This window comes from Dermacentor silvarum, chromosome 5 (assembly GCF_013339745.2).
Source record: "Dermacentor silvarum isolate Dsil-2018 chromosome 5, BIME_Dsil_1.4, whole genome shotgun sequence".
Classification (NCBI taxonomy): Eukaryota; Metazoa; Arthropoda; class Arachnida; order Ixodida; family Ixodidae; genus Dermacentor; species Dermacentor silvarum.
Window position 1 is genome coordinate 187,168,443 of NC_051158.1, and position 12,969 is coordinate 187,181,411.

Here is a 12,969-nt window from a genome sequence, read left to right on the forward strand (position 1 = left end):
CTAGAACACACGGGTCCTCAACTTCTACTTTTCCTGCCTCTGCCATACATACGCGTATGTGGGTCACGCGCTTCATTTTGGAGTTAATCTGCGCCGAGTTCAAGCTTGGGCCTTCCGAGATGGCTGGTCCCTTCGCGTGCGCTGCCTCCCCGCGCGCTATAGTGTTATGTTTCCACTGGTGCTTATACGGTGAAAAATACGCTTCCTTTTCAGTGTCAGGACGGGTTCTGGCGAAGTACCGATAAGCGAGGTGCCCACTATTAGTTTTGTCGTTGGTGCTCATGCTGTGTTTGTAGCCGGTGCACATTGCATCGTCCGCAGCCGCGGTAGAAGCGAGCTCGACGCCTGTTTTCTATTTCTCCTTTTATTGCGACAGCAATTGTATCGACAGTCCGGGCACTGTCTTCGTCGCCGCGATATTCCGTATAAAGTCCAAAAGTCATATGAGTGAGCTACAAGTATGAAATCCGCCGTAAACCTCCGCGATCGCCTCCTCTCGACCTCTATAGTAATGTACAACTTTAGAAGGCAGCGGCATTTGCCCCTCAAGGGTGGATGCACACGAGCATCCACCAATGGCCGTGCACTCTAGATTGACGTCATGAACCGGACGGCCGGTGACCCCACTCACGGAGGTCAAGGCAGCCCGCGCTTCGAGCTGGGCCGAGTCGCGTCAGCGTGACTATTTCTTTAGTCGCGGTGGCAATAGGCTGCTGCGCTTCAGTGATCAGGGCGGGGCGCCTCTCCTGCCTTCTTAAGTTATAACCGACTTTTTTTTATAGTTCCGACGCGCGAAAGTACGCTGCGCGGGAGAATTCGCAGTGAAGCGCGATCGGAATCGCGCTGAACGCGATTGCTTCTCGGTTGAACTAAAAAAAAATATTTGCTTTCAAGTTGGGGGTGCGGCTCTTACACGGATTTATACGGGAAGAATCTTTTTCGTGTAATTGTCTTATGCTTCGCTATCATTATTACTGCTTCGCCTTTCCGGAAAGTTTCAGCCTCTTTTTTTCTGAGTCCTAGTGAAGCTCTACTGCGCATGACGGCTATTGATTCTGATTTCGAGTGAATCCGGCTTGGCCTCACTTTGGTTACTAAGTTAATTATATATATTTATGACCTCGCATGTACGTTGTGATGTTTCCATCCCCAATAAATGTTGTAAATTATTAAGTTTTTTCCCCAAGTCGCTGGCATGACCTACTGGAACTCTAAGAGAAGCAATGCTGAGACACATATCATTCGCGTGCATTTCACACAGCGTTGATAAAGGATTGTGCCGAAGAAGTCTGCAGGTCTTTTTCAGCGTCAAAAAAGTTCGCAAAGCAATTTGTAGCGAGTTGAACATACAGCAACATATCAATTCTCTAAACAACGGCTATCCATATCATTAGAAATAATTATTAGTTGGCTACCTCTTTCTCTTTTAAAATATCATAAATTTTGTCCTGTGTACACATTGAAATATAATGTGTCTGTGCATGGTGTTCACACTGGAAGTAACATGCTGAAGTGAAAAAATGCGGATGAGGGAGCCGCCGTTGGTGCTTCTAATTCGCTTGTTTTCCTAGTGCCAAGATTTTCAGAAATAAAGCGAAATTATAAATAAAAGCCGTGCGCGTCCGCGTCAACAATGATGCAGTTAGCTTTTAGCCCCAACACCATTTTAAGGGAAAATGTAGGGGCACCTCAAAAGATACCATAAACGGTTTGGCTAACAGGACACTGGTACTGACAGTTGTGAGGAGCGGGGGGGGGGGGGGGGGGGGGGGGGGGGGGGGGGCTCGAGCCCCGGAGCCCCCCCGTAGTCGGCGCCTATGACACGAGGGCTCCAGTGCATGCATGTTGGCCCAAGAACAATAAACCCATAAAGTTCCAGAATTGAAAATCTTTTAAAGCACGCCTTTGGAATTGTCAGTGCACCTTTCGCGTCAAAAGTTTGATAACTACATACCCATAAAGTTTCGTAATTGAAATCTATGCGCTCCGTAGATTCCGCGCCAGCCGCGAGATGACGCAACGCGCTCGCTCGCTATCGAAAAGCCCTTGAAAGTTTGTGCTCGGATGAGACTTCTTGCGTCATGTGACTCCAGGTGCAAGGGGGTTGCCACGAAATCCAGCCCGAGTTCGCAATGTTCGTGCCGAAATGTCTTTTCGAGCGTGAAAAAGACATTGTACACAAAACTCAGAATGATTCCCGGCGGCGGTGGTTGTTTTGGTCGGCGGTGCATGCCAGCACGAGAAAATTTCGGAGGGGGGGGGGGGGGGGGGCTGAAGCCCCATCAGCCCCCTCCCCCCTGGCTACGCTCCTTACATGGGGACAACAATGTCCAGGGAGTGAAGTCGTCGTTGGTAAGTCGTCCAGCGCGCAACCAGCTGGACAACTCACCAACGCCTGTCAGCAGTCAGCAATTGGAGCTGTCTATACTGTCATGTTCAGTGATCTTGCGCTGCACCGGCCTATCTGACCGACTGTGATTAGAACGCTCTTCCGGTGCAACGAAACAATCGCACACCTTCTTTGTGAGTGCCCTCGTTTTAACCCGCAGAGAGCAGCTCTCTCAGCCACGATAGGTCAACTGAACAAACGCTTAATAACGCAAATCAACATCCTTGGAAACTGGCCTACACGAACAACAGCACGAGCCACCTTGAAGGCACTGCTGCGTTATTTAAAAGACACCGAACTCAGTGAAAAATTGTGACACTACACTGTGTGACGTAGGATGTGACGTTGACATTATGAAACACTAGAACGCCTTCGCAGACTGCGTGACACTGCCCACAGAAACAGTTCTGTTTTGTGTGTGTGCGTGTGCGTGTGCGTGTGCGTGTGCGTGTGCGTGTGCGTGTGTGTGTGTGTGTGTGTGTGTGCGCGCGCGCGCGCGTGCGCTTGCCGATTGCTTGCTGTGGTTTTTCCTGTCGAATTCGCACGTTTTTTTTTTATGTGCGCCGCAAGCGCAGGGTTCGTAAAAATTACTTTGTTTTCCTTTCTTTCTCTCTCTTCACACATACACACACACACACACACACATATATATATATATATATATATATATATATATATATATATATATATATATATTCTAGTGTTAATACAGGCCAAGGGCAGGCAGCGTGTCTCAACCAGCGCAGGTCAGGCAATGCGATGTCTCAACCAGCGCAGGTCAGGCGCTGCAGACACTGCTGGCGATGTGTCTGCAGCGCCAGGCATTCGTCTTCACTACAATCACCCCCCATCGGAAAAGGAGCCATCCTGGCGACTTATAGTGAACGTAGAATCATGGGGTCGTAATACGGCTTCAGGCGTTGTACGTGGACGGTTTCACGACCACGACAGCGTTGGTCCGTAGGTGGAGTGACAGGCTCGGCAATGTAGTTCACAGACGATGTCTGCGCTACAACACGGTAGGGTCCTTGATATTTCGAGACAAGCTTGGATGAGAGGCCAGCAGGAACGGCAGGAACCCAAAGCGACATAGGGAGTCCGGCAGAAAGTGACAATGCCGGTGATCATCGTCACGTCGAGATATTTGTTGCCATTGGTCGACGGCTGTAAAGGAACGGGCGAGCTGGCGGCATTCCTCTGCGCGGCGGGCAGCTTCAGAGATGGGTGTGCATTCGGATGAATCGGGTCTGTACGGAAGAATGGTGTCGAGGCCCGATGGTAGTAGAAGGTTCGCGGCCATACAAGAGGAAGAATGGGGAGAAGTTTGTGGTCGCCTGTGGTGCAGTGTTGTAGTCGAACGTGATGAATGGCAGAATCAGGTCCCAATCAGTGTGATCAGAGGCGACGTATTCGGGGAGTATGTCGCCAAGGGTGCGGTTAAATCTTTCCGTCAGAGCATTATTTTGAGGATGGTAGGCGGTGGTGGTGCGATGAACGATGCGACGTTCAGTAAGATGCGCGTTTACGACTCCGGAGAGGAACACACGTCCTCTATCACTCAAAAGTTCGCGAGGTGCACCGTGGCGGAGAATAAAGTTTTTCAGGAGGAAGGATGCTATATCACGAGCGGTGGCAGCAGGCAGAGCGGCTGTTTCTGCGCATCACGTCAAATGGTCGATGGCGACGACTATCCAGAGGTTTCCGGAAGCCGTGCCTGGAAGGCGTCCATACAGGTCAATGCCAATGTGATCGAACGGCCTGGCAGGACACGCGATAGGCTGAAGTGAGCCAGAGACATGCTGAGCAGGAACCTTGCGGCGCTGCTGTTGGCACTGAGGGCACGATCGGATGTACTTGCACACAAAGGTGTACCTGCCACGCCAATAAAACCTGGAGCGAAGCCGGGTGTACGTCTTGAAGACACCCGCATGTGCACACTGCGGGTCAGTATGGAAGGCAGAATATATTTCACTACGAAGATGTCGAGGTATGACCAGCAACCACTTGCGAACGTCACAGACGTAATTCCGGCGATAGAGAAGTCCATCCCGAATTTCGAAGTGGGATGCTTGACGGCGCAAAGCTCGAGAAGGTGGAGGAACAGTCGACGGGTTTGAAAGGAAGCGGATAAGAGCACTAATCCAGGTATCCTTGCGTTGCTCCGAAGCCATGTCGCAGTCTGCTGGGAACGAAGGTACCTGGTCAACGGCAGAGAAGCAGGCATTGCTTTCGGTTGACATGGGCGAACGGGAAAGCGCGTCAGCATCGGTGTGGCGGCGGCCAGACCTGTAGACAACGCGCACGTTGAAATCTTGCAACCGCAAAGCCCAGCGAGCTAATCGACCTGAGGGGTCCTTCAACGTGGACAGCCAACAAAGTGCATGGTGGTCTGTAAACACGTCGAAGGGGCGGCCAAATAGGTAGGGTCAAAATTTACCAAGTGCCCAGATTATGGCCAAGCATTCCTTCTCCATAACGGAATAATGCTTCTCGGGTTTGGTGTGGGTGCGCATTGCGTATGCAACGACGTACTCGTCGAATCCAGATTTGCGCTGCGCGAGCACAGCGCCGAGTCCAAAACCGCTGGCGTCGGCATGTACTTCGGTCGGAGCTGTCGGGTCGAAGTGACGCAGTATAGGCGGTGAGGTCAGTAGAAGACGCACACTCTTGGAATGCATCGTCACAAGCGGACGACCAGGCGTAATCGTTCAAGTCGCTCCGTAGAAGCTCATTCAAAGGAGCGGTGATGGACGCAAAATTCCGAATGAAGCGGCGAAAGTGAGAACACAGGCCAAGGAAGCTGCGAAGTTCTCTTACGGAGGAGGTTTGGGAAAATCAGCAACTGCGCGGAGATTGGCGGCGTCAGGAAGTATACCGTGTTGAGATACTACATGGCCAAGGATGGTGAGCTGACTAGCGCCAAAGTGGCATTTCTTCAGGTTTAGCTGAAGGCCGGCGGCAGTTAGGCACTGTAACACTTCCTCCAGCCTACAGAGATGGGTGGGAAAATCGGGCGAGAAAATAACCACATCATCTAAGTAGCACAGGCACGTTTTCCACTTGAGAGCACGCAAAAGGTTGTCCATCATACGCTCAAATGTTGCGGGGGCGTTGCAAAGCCCGAAAGTCATGGCACGAAATTCATATAGGCCATCTGGTGTTAGAAAGGCAGTGTTAAGTTGGTCTTCGGGTGCCATGTGGACTTGCCAATAGCCGCTGCGTAAGTCGATAGAAGAGAAAAACTCCGCGCCTTGGAGACAGTCAAGGGCTTCGTCAATTCTCAGAAGAGGGTAAACATCTTTACGAGTGATTTTGTTAAGAGGACGGTAATCGACACAGTATTGAATCGATCCGTCCTTCTTAACACGAACAACGGGAGATGCCCAGGGGCTATCCGAAGGCTGAATGACGCCGCGCTTTAGCGGGTCGGGTTGACACGCCGGCAGAGGTCGACGACGTCCCCTATGTAGCTGGTGAACGTTTCACCAGTTTCCTGGGATCGGCTTCGTAGGCATTGTTCAGCGCGAAGTTTGCGCACGCCAGGGCGGCGGAAAACATCTGCGATGCCGGTTTTGAAGCTAGCCTACGTGCGTAGATCGGCTTCGTGATTTTTTAACCACAGCTTGGCGACACCCAATAAATAGAAGATCGCGTTGCCAAGCTTGAGGGGATCGTCCCATTTGTTAATGTTGCTGGCGCGCTCATACGATTCCAGCCAATCTCCAACGTCTTTCTCATCGGTGCCGCTGAAGATGTCAGGATCGCGCTGACGCTGGGCACCGGCACAAACGATGGCTGGAGGAACAGGTGGGGATGTCGGGCTGGGGTCGTCAGGCATGACGGATGGCAGAGTTCGGGTGCGTAATTCTAGGTTGGGGGAAAACCGCATCACCTCTACCAGAATCTAATGTGAATTCAGGCCAATGGAGCAGCAGGCAGCGTGTCTCAACCAGAGCAGGTCAGACAATCTCTAGCTCACGCCTCCCGGACTACTGGCGATGTGTCTGCAGCGCCGGGCATTCGTCTTCACTATAATATATATATATATATATATATATATATATATATATATATATATATATATATATATATACCCCTTTTCTGGTGGCTGCAACATGAAAGGAATCCCCGCAGGGGCGTCTGCGCAAGCAGGCGTTTGGTGAGTTGCGCCACCACGTACCCGAGCACACGAGGGTTGGACCCTCCCGCGTGTAGCCGTGCGCGGCTTAGCCGTGTCCGGGGAAAAGGGGATCCTGGGGGTTGAGCCGATGTCGGGTGTTTGGACCTTTACGGCCCCTCGGCGGAGGCAACACACCTCTTTGGCCTCTGCTTCACGTAGACGGCACCCCCGGACTGACCCACCCGGGGGAAACCGGTGGTCGCCTTTTCCTGTCCCCCTCTCCAACCTTTTGCTTTCCTATCTCCTTTCTTTTACTCTCCTATCATCTCTTCTCTTCCGTCACTTCCTAATTTTCACAGGCGGCTTGGGTTAACCTTGTGTATGTGCCCTCCCTTGGGTATAATATATTAGGTTATAGCAGCAATGCACGGCTGGCGTCTGCAGCCTTACACGTTAAGTGCTGCAGCGTCCCCTAGTTGGGCTCCGTGGTGGGTGGCCGCCATTGCCGCCGAAATAAACGATAATAACATGGGAACACCTGCATTTCCCCGTCTACTTGATCGTCACCCTCACAAGAGGGGACGCACCGATGAAATATTAAGCCTTTTCAAACCTAAAGAAATTTTTCCTCGTTTCCAAGTTGTACATAGTGAAAAAACAGAAAAACCAGCTAGAACCCTATCCCCTTTCCTAGTTGCAAAATGCCTGACTGAAGCACTTGGCCCTGGCTATAAGGTCACCAAAATGGCGAGCGGGGACCTCCTCCTTGAGATCCGCGATAAAGAGCAACACAGTAAAATAAACAAGCTTGTGACATTTGGAGACATCCCTGTTACCGTTTCACCTCATCGGTCTATGAATACAGCACGAGGAGTAGTGTCTGATGCAGATCTTATCGACTTGTCCGAAACCGAACTATTGGAAGGCTGGAAAGAACAAAATGTAACCAACGTACAGCGCATCATCATCAGACGAGACAACAAAGAAATTCCTACAAAACACCTCATTCTGACCTTTGCCACTTGCGATCTGCCACAAACCATAGAAACCGGATACACAAAGATAGCTGTCAGACCATACGTACCTAATCCAAGACGATGTTTCCAATGTCAACGATTTGGCCACGGCTCGCAGAGCTGCCGTGGTCGACTCACATGTGCGAAATGTGGAACCCAAGGCCATTCCTCAGACAACTGTGAAGCGACACCTCACTGTGTAAACTGTGATGGCGAGCATCCAGCTTACTCCCGGTCTTGTCCGAACTGGCAAAAAGAAAAAGAAATCATCACTCTCAAAGTCCGTGAAAACATATCGTTTAAGGAAGCACGCAAAAGGTGCTCACCATTCCACACGACCACTTACGCTGATGCGGCGCGTCAAGGGGCAGCGTCGCGGCGGCTATTGCCACCTGCCCAGCCCGCGCGCAGCGAGCTGTCGCTTGTGGCTCCTGCCCCTGGGGTGGAGGTGGCGAGGTCTGCTCCACCCAGCCAGCAAGCGGGCCCGGTTGCCCTGGGGTTGCCGGCACCACAACGGCCCTCGGTAGCAGCCTTCGCTACGCGTGGCGAGCCGGCAGGACCGCCAGCAGCGCCCACGGTGGGTGCGGTCAGGGCTGCCTCACCCTCTCCGGCCCCTGCTGCCGCTGGCGGCGGCCGGCGCAGCTCGGGCCCAGGGGCGGCCCCATCAACCTCCGGGCTGGTGGGCGCAAAGGTGTCGTCCTTCGCGGCGGGACTTTCTCGCGAAGTTTCTCGCTCGCAAGAGCGCGTGTCCGGCGCCTCACATGAGTCAATGGACACTACACCCATCCCGACGGCGCATCGGGCGCCTAGGGAGCGGCGAGGCTCCCTCGACCGCTTCAGAAAGGACAAATCCCGTGTTGCAGGGCCTGGAAGGGGTTCTGTAATCTGAGCCAACACTTCCTTTTTGTACACACAGCACCAATTTTACTTTCAGTATGGATGTACAGATCATACAGTGGAACGTCCGAGGCATTCTTGGGAACCTCGATGATGTGCAAGAAATTCTCCACGAACACAATCCAGAAGTGCTGTGTGTACAGGAAACTCACTTAAAATCGGAGCATGCAAACTTTCTTCGACAGTATGTTGCGTTTCGTAAAGACCGCGATGATGCTCTTGCATCTTCGGGCGGTGTTGCCGTTATAATTCAGAAAAGCATGGCGTGTCAACGTTTACCGCTGCAAACGCCCCTCGAAGCAGTGGCAGTTCGACTTGTTCTTTTAAACAAACTCGTCACCATTTGCTCGCTTTACATGCCCCCACGTTACCGCTTACACAAACATGAATTCCAGTCCCTAATGGACGAGTTGCCGGAACCTTATCTTGTTCTTGGGGATCTGAATGCGCACAGCGGACTGTGGGGCGACTCTCGCACCGATGCTCGAGGCCGTCTAGTTGAGGGCTTTCTTTTCTCATCCGGTGCATGTCTGCTAAACAGGGAAGAACCTACATATTGTTGTCTTGCAAACAAAACTTTTTCTTCTATAGATCTCAGCATAGCTTCTCCATCCATATTTCCTGGACTTGAATGGGAAGTTGTAAAGGACCCTTACGGGAGCGACCATTTCCCCATACTGCTGAGAACACCGGGACAATACGAATCTCCACCACGCGCTCCCCGGTGGAGGGTCGATGCGGCGGACTGGGAGAGATTCCGGAAACTTACCAGTGCGCTCTCGTGGGCTGACATTTCATCGCTCGGAATTGGCGGTGCCGTCGAATATTTTACTGATTTCGTAGTTGATGCAGCTTTTGAATGTGTTCCCCAAACAAGTGGACTTTCTGGCGGGCGCCGTGTCCCGTGGTGGAGTGAACAATGCCGGAGCGCGCGTGGGCAGCGGAACGAAGCATGGAGGCAGCTTCGCGATTTTCCTGCTGCTGAAAACCTCGTCAATTTCAGGAAAACAGAGTCCCAGGGTGGGAGAGCGCGCAGACGGGCCAGAAGAGACAGCTGGCAGAAGTTCTTATCAAGCATCAATTCGTGCACGGATGAGGCCGAGGTTTGGAACAGGGTCAATGGAGTAAGAGGGCGACAAACACATCCGCCTCCCCTGGTGCACACGCAGGGAGACGGCCTGGAGGACCAAGCGAACCATCTGGGTGCACATTTTGAACATGTGTCCAGTTCATCACACTATTCTCCAGCATTTACAACATACAAATCAGCAATAGAAAAACAAAAACTGGACCGGGAGAGCACTGGGAACGAGCCATATAACCTGCCTTTCTCCCTGGCAGAGCTGCAGGCATCACTCACCTGTTGCGGCCAATCTGCCCCAGGCTCTGACCGCGTACTCTACGAAATGTTGAAGGGCCTGTCCTCTGAAACAGGGAAAACCCTTCTCTGCCTGTACAACTCTATATGGACCTCCGGCGAGATCCCCTCTGCCTGGAGGGAGGCCATGGTGATCCCTGTCCTGGGGCAGGGCAGGGATCCATCGTCCGTATCGAGTTGTCGGCCCATGGCTCTAACAGGCTGCATCTGCGGGGTCTTTGAGAGGATGATGAGCCGCCGTCTGATACATTTCCTGGAATCGGGCGGGCTGCTTGACCCATACCAGTGTGGATTCCGCGACGGCCGATGCACCACTGACCATCTGATACGCCTGGAGGCTCGGATTCGCGAGGCTTTTGTCCACAAGCAATTCTTCCTGTCTGTTTTCCTTGATATGGAGGGAGCATATGACACCACGTGGCGATTCGGAATACTAAGAGACCTCGCACACTTTGGAATGCGTGGCATTGTGCTGAATATCATTGAAAGTTGTCTGTCCAACCGCGGATTCCGTGTTCGTGTGGGTGGTGCCCTGTCGGGACCATATGTGCAGGAAACTGGAGTGCCACAGGGTGGTGTGCTCAGTTGCACCCTTTTTATCATAAAAATGAACTCTCTGCGTCTGTACATCCCACGCAGCATATTTTATTCAGTATATGTCGACGATGTACAGATGGGCTTCACATCATGTAACCTTGCAATCTGTGAGCGGCAGGTTCGGCTTGAACTGAACAGGCTGTCTAGGTGGGCAGACGAGAATGGTTTTCGGCTTGACCCACAGGGGTCCACATGCGTCCTCTTCTCCAGAAGGAGAGGTCTGCACCCTGGTCCCAACATCGAGATGCTGGGTGGGGGTCTGCCTGTGGGAACTGAACACATATTCCTAGGCCTGATTCTGGACGCGAAGTTGACGTTTGTCCCACATCTCAAGTATTTAAGAAACAAGTGTCTGAAGACGGTGAGCCTCTTGAAAGTGTTGTCTCGCACTGCGTGGGGTGGTGACACGGGATGTCTATTGAATCTATATAAGGGCCTCATTCGTTCACGTATAGACTACGGTTCCGTTATATATCACTCCGCGACGCCGAGCGCCTTGAAGATGTTGGACCCTGTCCACCATCTGGGTATCCGCCTCTCTGCGGGTGCGTTCAGAGCGGGCCCCGTAGAGAGCCTTTATGCCGAATCAAATGAATTGTCGCTGCATCTGCAGAGAGCTTACTTATCCTTTGTATACTTCCTAAAAGTGAACTCAAACAGTGCGCACCCTGCCTGCACAAGTATAGATGATCTGTCCAGTGCCCAAGCCTTTCTGAGCCGCCCTTCCGTGAGAGGGCCCTACGCACTGCGAGTGGGAGGTCTTGCCGAGGAAATGGATGTGTCGCTCCATGAGCACGGTGTCGTGCCCCCTCCTGTGGAGCTGCCGCCATGGCAGTGGCGGCTGGTTGACTGTGATCTGTCCTTCATTGAGGTCGCGGAGCATGCGCCGGTCGCACATATCCGTATGCACTTCCTCGAATTGCGGCACAAATACTCTTGTCCGGAATATTTTGCTGACGCCTCGGGGTCACACGCTGGCGTGTCTTGCGCGGCGGTCGGTCCGTCCTTTTCGGCTGCCGGAGTTCTGCACCCGAACACAACCATCTTTGCAGCGGAGGCCTGCGCCATCCTGGCGGCGGTTGGACACATCAAACGGTTGGACATGCCCAAGGCAGTCATCTTTACTGACTCTTTATCCGTGTTGAAATGTTTAAAAACTCTCAGTGGGCACAGAGGCCCCGTCATTGTGGCTCTTTATTCCATAGTTTGCACCGCGTATGCATCCGGGCAGCAGATTGTGCTGTGCTGGGTGCCGGGGCACCGCGAGATCGAGGGGAATGAGTTGGCCGACAAGCTGGCCACATCTGCTCATACAGACGCTGCCACTTCACCCATAGCTGTCCCTGTAATGGACCTGAAGCCCTTTCTCAAGAAGGGGGTCGGGGCCTGCTGGCAACGTCTGTGGGACGGAGAGGCGAGCAGCGGGTTGCACACTATAAGGCCTCAACTCGCTCATTGGCCACCGGAATCGAAGACGCGCCGCACACGGGTTGCACTTTGCGGACTCGGAATGGGACACACATGCAGTGCACGCGCATACTTATTGTCCGGTGGTCGTCCGCCTGTCTGTGATGAATGTGGCGAGCCGCTTAGTGTGCTTCGCGTCCTCCTGCAATGCCCTGAACTGGAGCCTCAGAGGAAAATACATTTTTCATTATCGTTGCGGCAGAATCTACCATTGCATCCATGTATGTTTTTGGGCAATGAACCTCTTTTTAAATACCAATCCGTTATCGCGTTTTTGAAGGATATACCTAACTTTCGTGTTATATATCCGGGTGGCTTGTGGCGCGGTCTCTCTGGAGAGGCCGCTGCTGCGGTATTTTATTAAAGAAAGCACGTGCCTCCTGGTCTTTGTCTACAAGGGCTTCCGGTAGGCGTCGTGCTACTTTTATACTCTTAATACTCTAAGCACCATGACCATTTCTCATCGATTCACTACCCATAGATCATTCCACACGTCACTGCCATAATTATATTCGATATATGTTTTGCGCTTCTATACCGCGATTTGTTCTTGGGCCCCTTTGCAGCCACATTGCATCCCGTCGTCGGAACTCACTGATCATGGCAAACATACCATTCATTGTCTTGGCGCTCTTTGGCCACACTTGGCCCTTGCGCCACAAAACACCAAATATCATCATCATCATCAACATGAAAGGAATCCTGGCCGTGCAACCCCCCAGGCACGCAGCAGGTGCTCCTTCTGCGCTTCTCATGTTCATGTGTTTCAAAATACATTGATAACAAAAATAAATGTGTGCTTACTAAACGCAACGAGCAAACGAGTGTTTGCTTGTCTTCTGAAACCTAAACGCAGAGTAGACGATCAGGAACATTGTATTATCGGTGATTGGAAACGAGCAAGCTTAGACGGCATTATTGATGTATCCTAACAGTTTGTATTCTATATTTTTTGTAAATTATAATAATTTCAATTGTGTTTCGGAGTGTTTTAGGTTATATATGCAGCAAGTTTTGCACAGCATATTTAAATGTCGCGCTCGGCACACCGGTCGATCGCAGCGCCGTCTGATGGCGTCATCGCAAAAGCGAGCACGGTTTTCGC